This window comes from Sus scrofa, chromosome 7 (assembly GCF_054392235.1).
Source record: "Sus scrofa isolate SSC_HxYL_T2T_F1_AM1 chromosome 7, Sscrofa_HxYL_maternal_Yorkshire_Landrace_v2.0, whole genome shotgun sequence".
Taxonomy (NCBI): domain Eukaryota; kingdom Metazoa; phylum Chordata; class Mammalia; order Artiodactyla; family Suidae; genus Sus; species Sus scrofa.
The window spans coordinates 79,551,722-79,572,768 of NC_139389.1; the positions used below are offsets into that span (position 1 = coordinate 79,551,722).

Here is a 21,047-nt window from a genome sequence, read left to right on the forward strand (position 1 = left end):
TACAAGGCCACCATTACCCTGATATCAAAACCAAAGACACCAAAAAAATGAAAATTATAGGTCAATATCTTTGATAAATATAGGTACAGAGATCCTCAACAAAATTTAGTGAACTGAATTCAACAATGTATCAAAAGACCATACACTGTGTTAAAGTTGATTTATTGCAGGGTTGAAAAATGGTTCAGTATTTGCAAATCAGTGTGATGAACAATATTAACAAAAGGAAGGATAAAATTCACATGATCATCTCAAGAAATGCACAAAACCTTTTGACAAAAATTAAACATCTATTCATGATAAAAACTCTGATCAAAGTGGGAGTAGCAGAAACATAATCTTAAATGATAAAGTCCTCTTATAACAAACCCATAGACAAAATCATAATAGACAAAAGCTAAAAGCTTTTTCTCTAAATTCAGAAATAAGAGAAGGATGCCCACCCTCTCCTCTTCTATCTAAGATAGTATTGCTATAGCAATCAGACATGAAAAAAGTAAAAGGCAACCTAAATGGAAGAGAAAAGGTAAAACTGTCACTGTTTGTAGATGACATGATACTATATACAGAAAACCCTAACATCTCCACACCAAAACCATTAGAAATAAATAAATTAATTCAACAAAATTGTAGGATACAGGTTAATACCAAAATCTCTTGTATTTCTATACACTAGTAGTGAATTATCAGAAAGAGATAATTAAAAAATTCTGTTTAAATTTTCATCAAAAGAAATAAAATACATACTGATAAACTTAACCAAAGAGGTGAAAGAACTACACTCTGAAAACTTTAAAACAATGACAAAAATGAAACTAAAGATGATACAAAGAAATGGAAAGATATCCAATGCTCTTGCACTGGAAGAATCAATGTTGTTAAAATTGTCATACTACCAAAAGCAATCTACAGATGTAATAAAATTTCTATCAAAATACCCATGGCAGAAGTTCCTGTTGTGGCTCATCATTTTAAGTACCTGACATAGTGTCCATGACGATGTGGGTTTGATCTCTTGCCTTACTCAGTGGGTTAAGGATCCAGTGTTTCAGCAGTGTAGGTTGCAGATGTGGCTCAGATCTGGTGTTGCAGTGGCTATGGCATAGGCTTGCAGCCTCATCTCCAATTCAGCCCCAGCCTGGGAACTTGCATATGCTGCAGGTGCTGCCATAATAAGAAAAAAAAATATACTCATGACATTTTTTACACATTGAGGACAAATAGTCCTAAAATTCATATGAGACCACAAAAGGTCTCAGATTGCTTAAAGTATCTTGAGAAAAAAGAACAATACTGGAGGTATCCCTGCCTGGCTTCGGAATATAATATAAATCTACTGTAATCAAAACAGCATGGTCTTGGCACAAAAACAGACACATAGATCAATGAAACAGAATAGAGAGTCCAGAAATAAATGCATACACCTAAGGTTAATTAATCTATGACAAGTATACGGTAATATACAATGGAGAAAATACAGTCTCTTCAAAAATTGGTGCTGAGAAACCTGGATACCCATATATAAAACAATGAGATTAGAACATTACATTACAGCATATACAAAAATAACCTCAAAATGGAAATAAGGATATAAATCTAAGTCTTGAAACCATGAAACTCTCAGACAAAAACATAGGCAGAATACGCTGACAAAAATCATAGCAATATTTTTTGGACTTGTATCCTAAGACAAAATAAGTAAAAGCTAAAATAAACAAATGGGACCTAATTAAACTGAAACTTTTGCATAACAAAGGACACGACAAAATGAAGAAAACCTATGAAATGGGAGAAACCATTTGTAAATGATATGACTGACAAGGTGTTAAAACCCAACATATATAAAGAGTTCATACAATTCAATATAAAAAACCAAATGACTCAATTAAAAAAAATGGGCAGAAGAGATGAATAGACATTTTTTCCAAAGAAGATCTACAGATGGCTAATAAGTATATTAAAAGATGCTCAATAATTTATTATTAGAAAAATGCAAATCAAAAGAGCAATGAATGGCTATCATCAAAAATTCTACAAGTGATAAATCTTGGAGAGTAAATGTTGGAGAGTATATAGAGATAAGGGAAACCTTGTACCCTGTTAAGGGGAATGTAAATTGATGCAGCCACTACAGAAAACAGTGTGATGTTTTCTTAAAAAAGTAAAAGTATGACTACCATATGATTTAGCATTTCCACTCCTAGGTATATATTTGAAAAATAGAAAAACAGTAATTTGAAATATACATACTCCCCAATGTTCATAGCAACACTATTTACTATAGGCAAGATATGGAAGCAATCAAATTGCCCATCAACAGATAACTGGATAAAGATGTGTATATGTACATCTGTTTATATATAGAGAAACTATTACTCAGATATAAAAAGAATAAAATTCAGTCATTTGTAGCAAAGTGAATGAACCTAGTGAATATTATTCTTAGTGAAATAAGTCAAAGATAATACCACTATCACGTATATGTGAAATTAAAAAAATATGCAAATGCATATATATGCACAATGGAAACAGATTCATATATGCAAATTAGTGATTACCAGGGAGGAGAGGGAAGGAAGAAGGGGCAAATTAGGGGCATGTGATTAAAAGATGCAAACTACTATGTATACAACAAGGATATATTTTATAGCACAGGGAATTTTTCCATTACTTTGTAATAAATTTTCAATCAATATGTAAAAATACTGAATCATTATGCTGTACATCTGAAACTAAAATAACACTGTAAATCAACTATACTTAAATTTAAAAAAAATCTGCCTTGGATTTCCCATCATGGATCAGTGGAAACAGATCTAACTAGTATCCATGAGGAGTCAGGTTCAATCCCTGGCCTTGTTCAGTGGGTTAAGGATCCAGCATTGCCCTGAGCTCTGGTACAGTTTGCAGACACTGTTCAGATTTCACATTGTTGTGGCTGTGGCGTCGGCCGGCAGCTACAGCTCTGATTCATTCAGTCCCTAGCCTGGGAACCTCCATGTGCCACCAGTGCTACCCTAAAAAGAAAAAAAAAAAAATCTGCCTTATAAGGGCAGAATAATTGCCTATTGATTGTGCATAGAATATAGAAATTACACAATAAATATGTGATAAATTTCAAAGTATTTCTTAAATCCTTTAGAATATTATTTTCAGGAGTTCCCGTCGTGGCGCAGTGGTTAACGAATCCGACTAGGAACCATGAGGTTGCAGGTTCGGTCCCTGCCCTTGCTCAGCGGGTTAACGATCCGGCGTTGCCGTGAGCTGTGGTGTAGGCTGCAGACGCGGCTCGGATCCCGCGTTGCTGTGGCTCTGGCGTAGGCCGGTGGCTCCAGCTCCGATTCAACCCCTAGCCTGGGAACCTCCATATGCCGCGGGAGCGGCCCAAGAAATAGCAACAACAACAAAAAAAGACAAAAAATATAAAAAAAAAAAAAAATATTATTTTCATAATGCTTCCCTTCAACTTACTACTTTTACAACTTTTACAAGTGTAATTTTTATATAAGAATACATCGGACAGCACTTCTACCTCTTTTTTTGCTGTGGCTTCAGGAAAATGGAGGTTCAGTTCCCTTCTATTCTAATTGAAATACTAAATCATGTAAGCAGGGGGAGAAAGTCTCCCCAAATTACCACCTTTATCTGAATATTTACCTCCAGCATACAAGAGATTGAGAAGAACTAAAACGTTGTGAATGTTTTGGAGAGATTTGTGTTATAGATATTCTACATCTCACCCCCTATATAGTATAGTGGAGCAGTAAAGTGATGCTTCCTACTCAGTTCAAATCAAGGGAGAAAGAAGGACATCAGTAGCACCATTTGGACAGCTGATATGGCCTCTCTTATTTGGAAAACACCAGACTGACTAGTCAATGACACATGTTGAATAAAATGTCTATAGGTAGCTGGCTAACATAGTCTGTTGCAAAAATGCAGAGAGCTATGTTTTGGGAAGTTGCTGCATTTCCATGGTCTACAGGTCAATTATGTTTGTTTGTGATGCCTAAATGTGGGTCAAGCAAGCAAGCAAGACAACCTTTAGTGGGTCATTTGTAATTCTTCCCCAAAAGAGTAAGAAAGAAGTGCAGTGGGACCATGAAAGGAAAATTTTGGAAGCTCTGCAAGGACTCTGTTAACAAGGTCCACTTGGCTTGCATCAAAGAAAGTACAGTGAGAAATTTTGTTATCTGAACACTGAAAAACCCATGAAGACCCCATGAAAAAAAACATCAGCTGTAAACATTTACCATGGACAGAGCAAACTAATATCACATTGCTTTACATTACACATATTTTCTGTCCTAATAATTCTCTTTCTTCTATCTCCTAGTAATCTACCCCGACTTTAAGGGGGTGTCATGGCTTAAGGGTGGTAAATGTCATAGCTCCTAGGCAGGAGAGGCGATATCTACAAGGGCAAATGTTAGGAATTAAGTATTCCACAGGCAGCACCCTTTGTTCCAGGCATTCTTTCAACTGCTTTATATATATTAACTTACTTGATCCAAACAACAATCTAATAATAGTAACTATTTTACCAAGATCATAAAGTAACTAAACGTCAGGTTTGACATTCCTTCCCAGGCGATCTGACTAAGTTAGTGCTCTTAAAACAGCCTAATAAATTATCTCTTTCTATTTGTAATGCACACCTCAACCTCAATCCTAACGGAGGAAAAGCCGATATGTACTGTTTTCCCTCTGCAAGTTTTCTACCTGGAGAATGTCAGAGTTGGTTCAGTGAAGTTTAAACTTTAAATGAGAATTCAGAATTTTGATTACTACGTGGAATTGCAATCTTAATTATTTATGTGAGGTTGTTTTTTATAGCTAGAAGTCATTGAAAGAATTTTTTATTAACCAAGAGTGGCCAGAAGTGTTAATGGCACCTATGCACAGTTTCACCCAAATGGCAGGCAACAGTTAGTTTTACAAAATGGTTTTGAATATATGTGTTGACATGGGTATGAATTAAAGTTACTTTCTCATTGCATCTTATAGTTCTACATGTTCAGTGTGCCTATTACTATATGAATGGAGATTTCTTTATGAAGTTGAAACACATGTCTAGATTTGAATAGCTAACTATAAATAATAAATTGTGCTATTATAGTTATAGATAATATAGTTAAGGGATGACTCCAAAGATGGTAGATAAAAGCCAAAGAAGCATAAAAGAAGAGGATATTTAATGAAACCAAAAAGTGCTCAGTCTCAATAATATCCAAAGAAATGCACTCATCATTTTAGCTATCACACTAGATGACTAAATAAAGTTAATATTCTATATTACAGAGAATGCGGAGACATGGAAAATCTCAGACATTATTGCTGGGACATAATCCTTTTGAAGACAAATTTGACAATAGAAAAACCCAAAAGAGTTCATATACTTTTTTTTTTTTTTTTTTGTCTTTTTGCCATTTTCTTGGGCCACTCTCACGGCAAATGGAGGTTCCCAGGCTAGGGGTCAAATCGGAGCTGTAGCCACCGGCCTACACCAGAGCCACAGCAACGCGGGATCCGAGCCGCGTCTGCAACCTACACTACAGCTCACAGTAACGCTGGATCCTTAACCCACTGAGCAAGGGCAGGGATCGAACCCGCAACCTCATGGTTCCTAGTTGGATTCGTTAACCACTGAGTTATGACAGGAACTCCAAGAGTTCATTCACTTTGACCCTATTCTAGCCTAAAGAAATAATTCTTAAAAAAGAAAAAGTTACTGAGTTCTCACCTAAGTATTATGTGTAATGTTAAAACATTGAAAGAAATCAATTACTAAGTATCTATCAATAGGAAATTGATTATATAAGCGCATAAGTTGAGTATATAGACTAAAATCCAATCATCAGAAATTGGTTAAGGAGACCATGCCTATGTGGAAGATGCTTAGAATATGAGAATGCTATTGTAATATTATATGAAAAATAAACACTATGGGTTGAGATATACAACTTTATATATGTAACTATAAATACATTAACATCACATGTATATAAAAACTGAAAAAATACAATAAAACTTCCATGATTATTTTATTTGAGTACTAACATTAAAGGTGGTGCCCTCTATTTTCTGTCTTCAAATAACCTCTACTAAAAATATAATAATTGCTAAAATATGAAGCTCCTTTGGTTATACTATTGGCCTATACATAACAAAAAATTCTATAAAACTATAAATCATAAATTATAAGGATGATAGATGAAAGAAGAATATTCCACAAAAACACTGAAAAACATGGGAATGATGGATTATGTTCCTTATATTACACAAGATCTTTTATTGGAGTCCATAAGCTAAAACATTTTTCAAGTCTTATCTCCATTAATAGTTCTAACTGGCACATTTATAAATGCCATATATCTATATCTATATATATGATACCTGTGAAAAATGCATATAAAATACACATACACAAATATAATAAGTGCCAATATAATTGTTAATACAACATTGATATACCATATATTTGTATACATGTAACATAATATATATTACTATATTATAAATGTTAATATATAAGATACACATACATTGCATCTTTATTCCAATTTCTTTTATTTGAATTTCAAAAGGTTTAAAGAATATATTCCTACCTACTTCTAGAAAAACCTACATGAATTTGTAGTATATGTATTAATCTTATCCTTCCTACCTAAATTTACAAAACACTCTACCTCCAATTTCCTCATCCTTTTTATTTATAAACTTAGTTATTACAGATTTAATTTATAAATACATTGAATGAAATGAGAAGTCAATCAATAAAGATTTACCCATAACAAAAAACATCTATATACACATATTTTTGCTGATATGAAGCAGGATTCTATAATGGTGAAAATAGTATTAATCTTGGGGTCAGGAGCCCTGAATTCTTATCTATATGTTGCATAATATCTTTAGGGCTTTATCTTCATTTGTGAAATTAGGCAAATAGCCATGGACCTCCAAGTTATTCTTTTTTTTTTTTTTTTTTTTTTTTTTTTTTTACGGCCGCACATGTGGCATATGGAGCTTCCCAGGCTAGGGGTCTAATTGGAGTCGTAGCTGCTAGCCTAAACCACACCACAACAATGTGGGATCCAACCCGCATCTGCAACCACAGCTCACGGCAGCACTGGAGCTTTAACCCACTGGGCAAGGACAGGAATCGAACCTGTGTCCTCATGGTTACTAGTCAGATTCATTTCTGCTGAGCCATGAAACTCCCCAGCTTATTATTTATCCTTACAAATTCTCTGAAATTAAGTGGTACATGGTTCAATAGATGAGAAAGTTATACAGTTTCTTTAATTTCTATTCTAAAACGCTCTTGAAAAAAAATGAAAGAAATGATGTTAAAAATCAAAGGACATCAAACTATTTTTTCTCATATTATGGTAAAGTACACATAGTGTAAAATTGACTATTTTAACCACTTAAAAGTGTACAATTAGTATTATTCAGTACATTGTTATATTGTGTAACCATCATTATCATGTCTAGTTCCAGAATATTTCTCAAAAATAAACACACACCTATTAAACATTCACTTTCCATTCTCCCTTCCAACATGAGGCAACCACTAACCTGTTTTCTGTTTCTATGTATTTTCCTATTCCAGATATTTCATATAATCTAAATCATATAACATAGAGAATTTTTGTTTGGTCTCTTTCAATTAACATGATATTTTCAGGTTTATCCATGTTGTAGTATGTATCAGCACTTCATTATCTTTTTATCATTGAACAATATTACAGTATATGGATATAACACATTTTGTTTATCCAGTGATTAACTGATGAACATTTGGATTGTTTCAACTTTTGGCTATTAAGAATAATGCTTTTGTGAACATCAGTGCGTAGTTTTTGCTTGAAAACATATTTTCAATTTTTTGAGGGTACATGTAGGAGTAGAATCGTTGAGTCATATGATAATTCTATGTTGTCCTACACAAACAAATACAGAATACCTGAAATTGTAAAGATACAGGTAAGTATAAAAGTACTTTTTCTTAAATGTTAATATTTTAAAAATTGATTAATCCTTCAAGCCAAAAAATAATAACAATTTAAATGAAGTAGGAATAAAACATCTGAAAACAATAGGATAAAATATGAGTTTAGGAAATGGGAGTATACTTTTACATGGTTCATTTGGGGTGAAAACTATTACTTGACAGTAGATGACAATAAGTAAAAAATAAATACTATAAAACCTAAAATAAACACCAAATCTTTGAACAAAATAAAATGTAAGAAAATGCTAGTTTTGTCAAAAAAAACAATGTTCTGTTGATAAGAGGCTAAATATAATATTCAGACAGAAATAAAAGTAAAATATAATAATATAAAAATATATTAAATCCCAATATTGGTCAGAAAAAAAAAAAGCCACTCTTTGAAGATTGGCCAAGATGGCAGAGTTAAAAAGACTCTGAGCTCACCTGAGCACACCAAAATCATAACTATCTGTAGTACGACCATCAGTAAAGGAGACTGGAACCTAGCAAGAAAGATCTTCTACAGCCAAAGGCAAAAAGAAGGAACACAATGAAACCATTAGCTGGGATGGACTCATAATCAAACTCCATACCCTCTGGGTGGGTGGCCCACAAAGTGGAGAATCCTTAATTGCAGAGGTTCTCCCACAGGAATGGAAATTCTGAGGCCTATGTTAGGGCCCCCTGCCTAGGAGTCCGGCACTAGGAAGATAAGCCCCCCAGATTGTTTGGCTTTGAGAGCCAGTGGATCTTAAGTGCAGGAGCCCCTCAGGACTGGGATAAATAGAAATTCTACTCTTAAAGGCACACACAAAATCTCATTTGCATTGGGACATAGGGCAAAAGTAGTAAATTGATAGAAGCTTGAGCCAAACTTACCTTCTCATCTTAGTGGATCTCCTGGAGAAGTAAGGAGACATAGTCATCCAGAGACATAGTCATTAGTGACAGATACATTGTGGAATGTTATTGGTGGCTGCCTTCTTGGCTCATTATCTCTAAGATTTGACCCCAGCCAACAATCTGCAGGTGACAGGGCTGGGATGCCTCAGGCCAAAAAACTAACTGGATAGGAACATAGCCCTACCCATTAGCAGATTGGCTGCATAAAGATCCCAGCTGCCTATGGGATCACTCATGGTCCAGCTCACCAGAAGGGCAAGACACAGCTCCAACAACCAGTGGACTGGCACTGGCTCCTTTCAATAGGAAGCCAGACCAAGCCTCTAGACTGGGCTCATCTACTAGGGGACAAACATCAGAAGAAAGAAAACTACAATCTTGCAACACAGGCCAGACCCTGCCCTAGAACCAGCTGGCCCTTGTCTGGCCCACTAGCAAACCAATGCAGCCTTTGGGATATCCAGGTTTCCATATCCATCTATGTCTGGAACCAACCCCCCATTCCAACAATGATCTGAAATGAACTCTAGAATCCCTGTGTCCCATGGCCAGACTCCAGGAACAAGCTCTTCGCTGCCAAAAAAAAATTGGCGCTAACCCCAGGATCACACTTCACCTGCCAATGAGTGGGCAACAGCTCCAGAATATTTTGGGACCCTAACTCTACCAACCAGTAAGTCATCATTATCCCCAGGGTCCCCCTAGGATTCCACAATAAGCCACCTCATGACCAAGACACCTACAAAACAGCAGCCAGCAGCATCTGCACAAGACTGGGCCTGGCAACCAATCAGACTAGGGACCTACCAGACCACCTGCATTATTAGACTGACAAAACAGAAGAACTCACATAGCTCTCCTAGGGTGAACCTCTAGAGCTTATAGCCTGAGTGACAAGAGGAAAGTACACCGCTGGGACTCTTAGGATGACTCCTACAGAAGATAACTTCTCCGAGGTCGAGAAACATAACTAAAGTACCATATACATAGAAGTACAAACAGCAATTTAGACAAAATAAGACAGCAAAAGAATGTGTTCTAGTTGAAAGAAAAAGATAAAAAAAAAAAAAAAATCCCAGAAGAAAAACTAAGTTAAGCGGAGACAGATAATCTACCAGAAAAAGAGTTCAAAGAGTTCAGAGTAGTGACTATAAAGATAATCACAGAATTTGTGAGAATGAATGTACACAGTAAGTTAGAAGTATGTAACAGAATTTTAAAATATAAAGAACAATCAAAGATGAAGAATACAGTTGAAATGAAATATACAGTATAGGGAATTAATAGTAGACTAAAGGATTCCAAAGAATGGAACAGTGAGCTGAAAGACAGACTAATGGAAATTTTTGCCACTGAACAGAATAAAGAAAAAAGTAAGAAAAGAAATGAGGACAGTTTGAGACCTCAGGAACATCAAGCACACTAATCAAGCATATTTTAGCGGTCCAAGAAGGAAAGAGAGAAAGTGTCTGAGAAAATATATGAAGAAATAATAGCTAAAAATCTCCATAACCTGGGAAAGGAAATATTCACCCAAGTCTAGGCAGTGCAGGAAATCCCATACAGGATTAACCCAAACAGGAACACATCAAAACACACTGTAATCAAAATGACAAAAATTAAAGGTAAAGAGAAAATATTAAAAGAAACAAGGAAGAAGAAAAAATAATGTATAAGGGAACTGCCATAAGACTATAAGCTGATTTTTCAGTAGAAACTCCTGGCCAGAGGGAGTACTATGATATATCTGCATTAATGAAAGGGAAAAAAAAAACTATGATAAAGAACATTTTACCTCAATAAAGCAGTTAAAAAACAATTAACAGGAAAGTCTAATGTCCATTTTCACATATTAACATTTTTTTCTAAAACTTCATATTTTTTAAACATTCTAATCTTTTTGAAACAGAACAGTCTGGACAAAACTGAAATACATTTACCATATTATAATGGTTACATTGTAAATCACAAATAAGACAATTGTCTGATTGATAACTGCCTACCATTAAAAAAATAGGTTAGGATCTTATTAAAAACCAATTTCAAGTAGATTTAAAGGTTAAATGTAAATAATTCGAGGGACTATTTTGAAAAATTGAAGTTAATTTTTATCTGTTAAAAAATAGATCTCTCTTAAAAATAGATATTTATATAAGCTCAGTGGTAAGAAAACATTTATGTAAGGCACCTGAGACAGAAATTATGAAGATAATGCTTAGCAGCTATGAATATATAAATACAGAAATTCATATATATTACAAACAAAAACATAATGAGCATTATTAAAATGCTGAAAGTAAACAAAGGGAATAATTTGCCACTACATTTTGGAACACATTGAACATGAAATGAATGAAAAGAGGCCTAACACTTCAACAAGTAATTAAAAAGCTAACTCTCTCATTAGAAAGTGGGCACAGAATAGGATATAGGTGACTTAGTGAAGATAAAAAAGAAAGAGAGATGACTTACAAACATGTGAAAAGGTTATGTTCCGAATGTTGACAATACCTATATCCTAGGATTCTAGCAGCGTAATTGTCTTAGACCTCATGACTGAATCCTGGTGATGAGTGCAGCAATCTCTGAGCCAGAGGTGGATGTGGGAGGCATCCGGAGACCTGGGACATTTCCAACAGGGCTAAACACTTGGTTTCCTTTCTATGTTTGGAAAAATTTCTATGCCAGTTGTCAAATCAAATGTGGCTGCTTTTCCTTTTTGAGATGGGCATATCTTTGCCATCTCAGGAAGACTTCTCATACCCACCTCCATCAGTGATATCTGTCCAATTAGGTCTTTTTCCTGGATGGACTCTTTTCTTCCTTTAACATTTTTAGTAGCAGAGTTTGATAAACTTACCCGTGACCAAGTAAACTGTGTACCTCAGCATTTTTTTTTTCGCCCCTTAGACATATAGCTGTAGACTAGAGATATTGCTTCATCTTTTTTAAAAAAACAGCCATTGTAGACTGGTGTTCATTATTCCTTACTTGTCATCCCCTTAGAAAAATGTTCTTTTTTGCTTTAGAAGGCTGAAAATTGCATAGATCCTCCTGTTGTTTGTAGATTAGCTGTAATTTATTCAGTGCCCAAAGGGTAACATAAGAGGATTAGCCAGGGTAGAGCAGGAATAGGGACAGTCCTTCAGGCTTTGTTATGTTACAGCTATGCAGATGAAACCAAAATTAGGCCAAAGTGTCACCTCTTTTTGAGATTAACCTCATAACAAATTTCCAACTTATTCCTCCTTACTACCTTATTTAACATGATTTCCTAAAACTCAAATCACCATAAAACATAACTGTCAGCTTAATGAGAGCTGACTACATTATTTTTCTAAATGTTTTATCTACATATATTTTTTGACATGGTAACCATTTCAGTAAAATATTGAACAGAACTGTGTATTGTAAACCTAACAACAATAATATCAACTTATTACTTTTTAATAACTGTTCAAATTTGCACTGAAAAGGAGTTGCGGTATTCCATGTCCCCACTCTCTATGCTTCTCCCTCATCCAGAACAGGCACTCTATAGAAGTTTTCAGTGATTAAATGATTAAATGAATGATAGGCTCATTTCCACAGACTATGCCATGAAAAATACATATGTTATTCCAATTAAAGTTAGGTGAAAGTATCAAATGCCTTGAAGTAAATGAAAGAAATTTCAAAGCCACTCAAAGTTGCTGTCTAATTGAGCACGGCATAAGTTACTCATTCATGTGTACCACATCAATTTATAAAACTTCAAATTTTGAATGGAAGCTGCTTAACCTCCAGGGAGTGATATGTCTATAGAAGAAAAAAATCTCATTTGTTATTAAGGTAAGAAAGTGCCAGATCAAAACTTATGGCATGAATGTAATAAAAACCGTAGAAACAAGAGTAGAACACTTATAATTTATTATGTTTGTCAGTGCTTCTCATAACCAAAGAAAATGTTATTGTGTAGAAAATACAACATTAATTTATCTGGGTTTAAAAGTATTTTCAATTTTCATTTCATCAGTAAAATAGGAAATGTGATTCAATCCTCTTGATAATGATAGGTAGAAATGGCCTATAGTGTGATGACATTTGGGTCCTCACAAGCCAACAAATTCCAAGGGAAAAGAAAAATCTAGAGTAGTTAGTCTGCTTTTGGGGTAGCTTTCCCTCAGAGGAATCTACTAGATTATTGAATATTTGTGGAGTCCAGGGCACACCAGGAATGGGTAGCTTAGTTAAACCAATAAAATTTTAGTGAGGGTTCTAAAAGGCAGATTCTAAATGGCTAGAAATAAAGGAAAATCATTAATTACTTCTCACAGGGAACAAAGCCCTATTTAAGAACATCTTAACCTATATAATTGGACTAAGTATTCTGTCGTGCTATCATTTGATCTTCCTGTTAAAGGCAAATGTAATTCCTTTCTAGAAGAAGATGATGTCCTACCAGACCTTGATTATTTCCATAATCTTCAAATATGGTGTCTATGACTTAATCAAAACTCACTAGGTTGAATAACTTAGGAAGTGTCAATCAGTGCAGGGACACCATGAAGGACAAAAGTTATACAAATGGATTCACATAGTACCTAGAAGGAGATTTAAAGATGATTGTATTTAATAGTTTTAATTAAATAAAAGATAATATTGGGAATATTTTCATATAACTATAAAAAGAACAAAATGAAAATATTAGAACTGAAAAATACCGTTATTGAAGTAGAGAACTAAGTGAATAGATTTAGTAATAAACTAGGCATAGATAAAGGGAAAATTTAAAAAGTTGAACGTAGATTAGAAGAAATTTTCCAGAATAAGGCGTGGAGTCCCAAAAGAAGAAAAAAAATGAAGCAGAAACAAGTTAACAGCTGAGAATCTTAGAAAAATAATGAACATCAGTCATAGATTTCAGAGAGCACTAATTACCCTAAACAATCTTACAAGAAAACCACACCCAGAAAGAACAAAAAAAGTGCCAAAGATAAAGGTTTATGTTTAAATCATCCAGAGGGCTGAAAACGGCAAATTGTTTTCACAGGCACATGTAACATAATCAACAACGTAATGACTGATTTTTCAACTAAAGCAATGGAACCTAAAAGTCAAGTCCTAAATGGAGAGAATGGAAACTTAAATTCTTTGTCTAAGAAAAGTATCTTTCAAAGACTATTGTTTCAAGGCAAAAATAAGTATATTCTCAGAAATTAAAATCTCAAAGAATTAGTAACCAATAAATCCACATTAATAGAAATGTTAAGAGTCATTACTTTCAGGGAGAAGAAAAATGATTCCTATGAAAAGATATTTGTAGATGCAGAAAACAATGTTCAATAGAGAGGGTAAATAGATATGTGAAAATCTAAAGGCATATTGACTATACAACTTCATAAGTTATACAACTGTATAAAATATATAGAAAATTTAAAAATAATATAACAATATACAAGTTGAGGGGAAAACTGAGTTAAAGTATCATAAAATTTTGTTTTTATACCAAATATAAATAGGATAAACAAAGTCAAAACTAGTATGCATACTTGTTTAATTGAAAATTGACTAAATGATTCAAGTAAAAGTTGAAGATTACCAATAAAAATAATTGTATGCTCCTTACCAAAGATGCTTTCAAAACATAAGAATACAGAATGGTTGAAAGTAAAGGTAATTTAAAAAAATATGTTATATAGGCACTACTGAAAAGAAAGCTGAAATAGTTATAATCATATTAGACTCAGTATATAACAAGGCAAAAACCATTACCAGAGAGGAGGAAAAAAAAAGATAAAAGGATTATTTCACAAGAAATATATAACAAATCTAAATTTATCTGGAAATGTAAGGAAAAATATGTTATTATAGGTAATCTGAGAGTCCTCTTTCTCAGAACATATAGCACAAAATTCAATAACAATAGAAATATCTAAACTAAATATTTAAAGAATTAATTTATTATGTATATGTGGAATAATTTGCCCAACAATGTCAGATTACACATTTTTAACTTAAATATGCTGTGGACCGTAGCTTGGGCCATGAAGTAAATCCCAAAATCTCAATTTTATAAAACATATTTTCCAAGCATGCTTGGAACATTTCAAGAATAGGTCAATAATACAAGTCTCAACATTTCAAAGAATTGAAATTTGAGAACAAGTATTCTCATCAAGATGGGATTGATAGGAGTTCCTGTTGTGGCGCAGTGGTTAACAAATCTGACTAGGAACCGTGAGGTTGCCGGTTCAATTCCTGCCCTTGCTCAGTGGGTTAACGATCTGGCGTTGCCGTGAGCTGTGGTGTAGGTCACAGACATGGCTCGGATCCTGCGTTGCTGTGGCTCTGGCGTAGGCTGACAGCTACAGCTCCGATTAGACCCCTAGCCTGGGAACCTCCATATGCCGTGGGAGCGGCCCAAGAAATGGCAAACACACACACACACACACACACACACACACACACACACAAAAAAAAAAAAAAAAAAAAAAAAGATGGGATTGATAGAAATTAGAAACAAATTTTAATGAGACTATCCGTATAGGTTTGGTAGTTTAGCACATTTCTACATAGGCTACCATTATTGCAAAGAATAAATGAAAAATAAAAAGTAGCAAGTATTTTGAAGAAAATTTATATCAAAGTACTACATATTAAAGTTGCATGTAGGTAAAAATTCTTAGATAAAAATTTATATCTTTAAATTCAGATATTACAAAAGAAGATGACCAGGAGTTCCCGTCGTGGAGCAGTGGTTAACGAATCCGACTAGGAACCATGAGGTTGCGGGTTCGGTCCCTGCCCTTGCTCAGTGGGTTAATGATCCGGTGTTGCAGTGAGCTGTGGTGTAGGTTGCAGATGCGGCTCGGATCCCTAGTTGCTGTGGCTCTGGCGTAGGCTGGTGGCTACAGCTCCAATTGGACCCCTAGCCTGGGAACCACCATATGCCGCAGGGGCGGCCCAAGAAATAGCAACAACAACAAAAAGACAAAAAAAAAAAAAAAAAAAAAAAAAAAAACCAAACAAAAAAAAAACAAATGAAGATGACCTGAAAAATCACTAATTATTTCTGGAAGTACAAAATGAAGAGTAAATTACACTTCTATCATGACCAAAAGAATGAAGATACAGATAAAATGTAAACTGCTATAAAACTGAGAAATTCCTGAAAGACCTGATCAATGAAATAATGGACATAAGGCATAAAAACCAATGTCAATATTGGAAAGAGTGATAACTTCTGATTTTTGATATTAAATTAACTGGTTAAACAAAGTTGATTAAACATTTGAAGAGGAGTCAGTGTAACTCACCACATTAACAAAAATAGGGAAACCATATCATCATTTCAATGGATGCAGATAATATTTTATAATATTCATTAATGGTTCATAACAATAAGAAAATCTGCATAACTGGTAACTTAATTAGATAAGAACTCTATATAAAGTTTATTTAGTAAATTTCATAATCAATCATGAAATAATGAAAATGTTCTTCCTGACATCAGAAAGAAAACGGAAGCTGCTCTCACAATTATTGCCTATAGCACTAAAGGTCATGACTTTAAGAGTGATATAAGCAAAAACACAAGCAGCAACAAAAATAAAAATTCTAAGAGAAACAAACATGTTTCATAGTTCAATGGTCATATTTTATTACCTTGTTGTATATGAAGTATTTTAATAACCTTATGTTATATGATATCCTTTCAATTGATATCACAGATTTAGTGAAGCACAGTATGCCTCTCTCTTCTTTGTGACCTGTTATATGTGACTGTATTTAGGAACATTATTTTTTAGAATTGATATAACATTTTGGAGTTTGCAGTTATTTCACATATACTAGCTCATTTAATCTCCAAAACAACCTTGTAAAGTATGTCCCACACAATGGATGGTAGTATAACTAATTTATATCTTATTAGACTTATGGAGGCTATTAAGAATAATAATGATAGCTTCCATATTTATGGATAACTAGGTGTAACCAATCTATTATAAAATATGTATGATCATTATTATTACTAGCCTCAATTAACAGACAAGAAACTGAAATTTGGTAAGATTAGAAATACATAAGTAGTAGAGACAGGCTGCTTATCTAGTTCTTTTAGATTTCAGAGGCCAAGTTCTTTATTACTATACCCTCTTGCTTTTTTGGAGTCCCTATGCATGGACAAGAGATCATAATAATTAATTTTGAGGCAGCATAATTTAAGGATTTTTCCATGGATTTAATCATTTAATTATTCTAACAGTTTTATGATATAGATATTATTATGCATTTTGATAGATGAGGAATCTAAGGCACTGTACACATGTTAGAATGGCTGTCATCTAGAACAAAACTGATAATCAGTGTTGGTGAGGATGGGGAGAAAAGGTAACCCTTGTACACTATTTGTAGGAATGTAAACTGGTTCAGCCAGTATTTAAAACAATGTGGAGGTTCTTCAAAAAACTGAAAATAGACTACCATAAGATCTAGCAATCCCACTTCTGGGTATATAGCCAAAGGAAATAAAAATAGGATATCAAAAGGATATCTGTACTCCCATGTTAATTGAAGCATTATTCACAATGGCCAAAATATGGAAACAACCTAACTGACATTCAGTGGATGAATGAGTAAAGAAGATGCTATACGTATATATACAATGGAATATTATTCAGCCATGATAAAGAAGGAAATTCTGCCATTTGCATGAATATAGATGGACCTTGAGGATATTATACTGAGATCAGACAAACACTCTTTGATACCACTTTATTAATGGAATCTTAAAAAGTCAAACTTGTAGAAACAGAGCAAAATGTTGGTTAAAAGGGACTGGCATGGGGAAATTAGGGAGATATTGGTCAAAGGGTACTTTTTTTTTTTTTTTTTTTTGCTTTTTAGGCTGGCCCCTGTGACATATGGAAGTTCCCAGGCTAGTGGTCAAATTGGAGCTATAGCTACTGTCTTACACCACAGCCACAGCAACAGGAATGGAGCAGCATCTGCAAGCTACACCACAGCTCATGGCAACACCAGATCTTTAACCCCATGAGTGAGGCCAGGAATGGAACCTGCTAGTCAGATTCATTTCCACTGAGCCATGACAGGAACTCCAAAGTGTACAAATTTTCAGGGAGAAGATGAAAAGAAAAAAAAAAAGTTCAGGAAAGGCAAATCTATAGCAATGGAAAGTAGACTGATAGTTGACTTGGGTGGTGATGGTGGGGGGGTTAATGGGATTTAATAGTAAATGGCAAGAACGATCTTATTGGGGTGATGAAAATGTTCTAAAATTGAACTTGTGGAGTTCCTTGTGATACAGTGGGTCAAGGGTCCAATGTTGTCACTGCAATGGCCCAGGTCACTGCTGAGGCGTGGGTACGATTCCAGGCCCAGGAACTTCCATGTGCTGCAGATGCATCTAAATAAATAAACAAATAAAGCTGAACTTGTGATGATTGAATGACTCAGGAAATTTACTAAAAACTACTGAAGTTTGTTTTAAAACAAAAAAAGAAACAAACTGTCCATTATTCAAGTGTTTGAGAAACATGGCTTCATAAAAGTAAAGCAAGTTTTATTCTTAAAACCTTTTCCTCTTTACTGTCTATAATGTGGGCTGTGAATTTCTAAGGAGGGATGAAGTGTACATTAAATTTTTTTTTCCTGTGTTAGTTTAGGGCAGGTGTTATGGGAAAGTATCAAGGAATATGTTTTGGGAAACATTTATAGGGCAATCTTTAATACCAGTCATTCTTAAACAAATATTTTTTTTTTCAATAGCCTGACACTGAAAATATACAGTGAAAGGAGACTCAAATATCTTTGCCCTTGATGAGTTTAAAGTCTCATGTGGAAACCCAGAGATACTCAAGATAAGCAGCATATGTATTATGTTAGATATTGATAGGTGATAATGACAAAAATAAAATATAGAAGGGATACTATAATTGCTGGGGTGAGTTGAGATTTTAGATAAGATTGCCTGAGAAATCCTCACTGAGCAAACATCTTTAGACAAAGTTCTAAAGTAAGAGAGTGGGCTCTGCTGATATCTGTGGAAGAACATTGCAAGTGGGGGTGGTGGACAGGACCCTCTCTGAAATAAGCATATGATGGGCATGTTTAAGAAATAAAGAGTCTAGTATTAAAAACTAACAGAAGAAGAAACAGGAGTCTGTTCACAAGGGTCATTGTAAAGATGCTGGCTTTAACTGAGATGGAGAGCCATTGGAAGGTTTTGAAAGGGGAATGGCACAATCTGATTTATATTCCAATAACACTTGCTGTTGGGTTGAGAATATACTAAAGGAGGGCAAGCCTGGAAGCAGGGATATAAATTTTAGGATGAGAGATAATTGTGAGAAGGACAAGGGTAATAGCAATTAAAGTAGTAAGACATAAAAGGTAGATTCTTGGATATATTTTGAAGGTAGTCCCTATAAAATGTCTTATCAGATAGGATGGAAACTAAATACATACTGGTTCTGTAAGAAAACTATTGCTATCATCTATTAGATCTCAAATATTTTAAACCCTTCTGAAACACAAAGTAGTTGGCTCACAATGGAAGGATATACCACATTAGTTTTTCAGCCATGTGTCAGGATAAAGAGAAATTGCTCTCTAGATTATCCCATCATTTACTGGAAAAATACTATTAGCTGCCAAGTGATGTATTATATAAAAATTTCCTATGTGCATATAAATTGCTTTTTCCATGCTCAGATTCCATCTCCTTGACATGTATAATGACATATTCTGTATGTACTAAAACTTTGTACATACATCTATTTTCAATCATATCATTTTATTGTAGCTATTTCTTGACATGGATTTCTCTTCCATCTGACTGTGAATATCATCTCACACATTTTCTTGATTTTTTTGACCCTAATCCACTTCCTTGCACTAGGTATTATTTAATAAAATTTAGACTGACTGAACCAGTTCTTGAAACATTTAATCATTGTGTATTCAAGTGAAAGAAAACAAAACCGAAACGAACAAAACTTTTTGAAAACGAGCCCAGATGTGTGGTTACCAGAGGCAGGTGGTAGGGGAAAGGGGAATTGGAGGAAGGTGGTTAAAAAGTACAAACTTTCAGTTACAAGATAAATAAGTACCAGAGGTGTAATGTACAATATGATGACTATAGCCAACACTGCTGTGATACATAGGAAAGTTGATAAGAGAGTAAATCCTAAGAGTTCTTATTGCAAGGAGAATTTTTTTTCCTTTATTCTTTTCTTCTTTTTTAAAAAAAATATATCTGCCTCAAATTTATACAATGACATAAGTTGATTATTTCTCGATAAAATTGTAAAGATTGCACTTCTAATATATTTTCAGATGATACTGATGTGGCTATTGCAGAAGCCATATTTTGAGGAGCACTGCCCTAAGGGGTTCCAATAGGACAGTTTTTGGAAAAAGAATTGGAGTAGAGAGTGAGCAGTACTATGCCAAATAAAGTATAATTATTTTTAATTTTCTGATTTATAGGAACCACTAACAGGTCTTCTGTGTTTAATGATTTTGATTACGAGGGAAAAGAGAATCATACAGATTGTGTTATGCAAAAAAGAGATTTTATTACAATGGTTTATTACTTGTGTATATTAGAATGGGAAGGAAATCAAGATTCAGGATAGATTTTGGAAATGCTTTTTCTTTCTCTTGCTCTCTCTCAACCTGTGCTTTTTTAAAATTGATTTTTTATTAGAGTTGATTTACAATATTCTGTCAAAACCTGTGTTTTATTTTTTTAACAAAACTTTGTCTTTTACTTAATCCTTCATTCTCCATTTACCAATTGCCCAACTATCTCTGTATTTTTCAGTTCAAATCCAAGAGAGAAATTGTCTAATTAGCTTAGCTCATTGTTATCATGTGGTTGAAGACAACAACAGGAATGAGTAGATAGAACCCTGCTGGTCCATTCAGGGGTTACCAATGCCTAAACTTCACTATAGCATCCTTTCTGTGAGCAGAGGTCCATAGGCAGAACCACACGTACTAGAAGAGGATTTGGGGGATTTTGGCCCTGTGACAGACATGTTCAGCAGAGTATTCCTTAAATCCAGATTTGGGGGAGAAAGAAAATCAAGCAAAAATGTTCTTGTAAATTAGTGAGTGATATAGACAGGGAAAA

General features: G+C 34.2%; 1 protein-coding gene and 1 long non-coding RNA gene across 3 annotated transcripts in view; one reads left to right on the top strand and one right to left on the bottom strand.

The window, feature by feature from the left end:
• Positions 1-21,047, top strand: part of LOC102165728 (uncharacterized) — a 582,163-nt gene that overhangs the window by 326,855 nt on the left and 234,261 nt on the right. The window lies entirely within an intron of this gene.
• LOC106504458 (uncharacterized) overlaps positions 6,976-21,047 on the bottom strand; it is a 1,793,907-nt gene continuing 1,779,835 nt past the window's right edge. Inside the window, exon 19 of the transcript XR_014810743.1 lies at positions 6,976-7,972. The gene's annotated coding sequence lies outside the window, so the exon portion shown is untranslated. The remainder of the gene's footprint in view (positions 7,973-21,047) is intronic.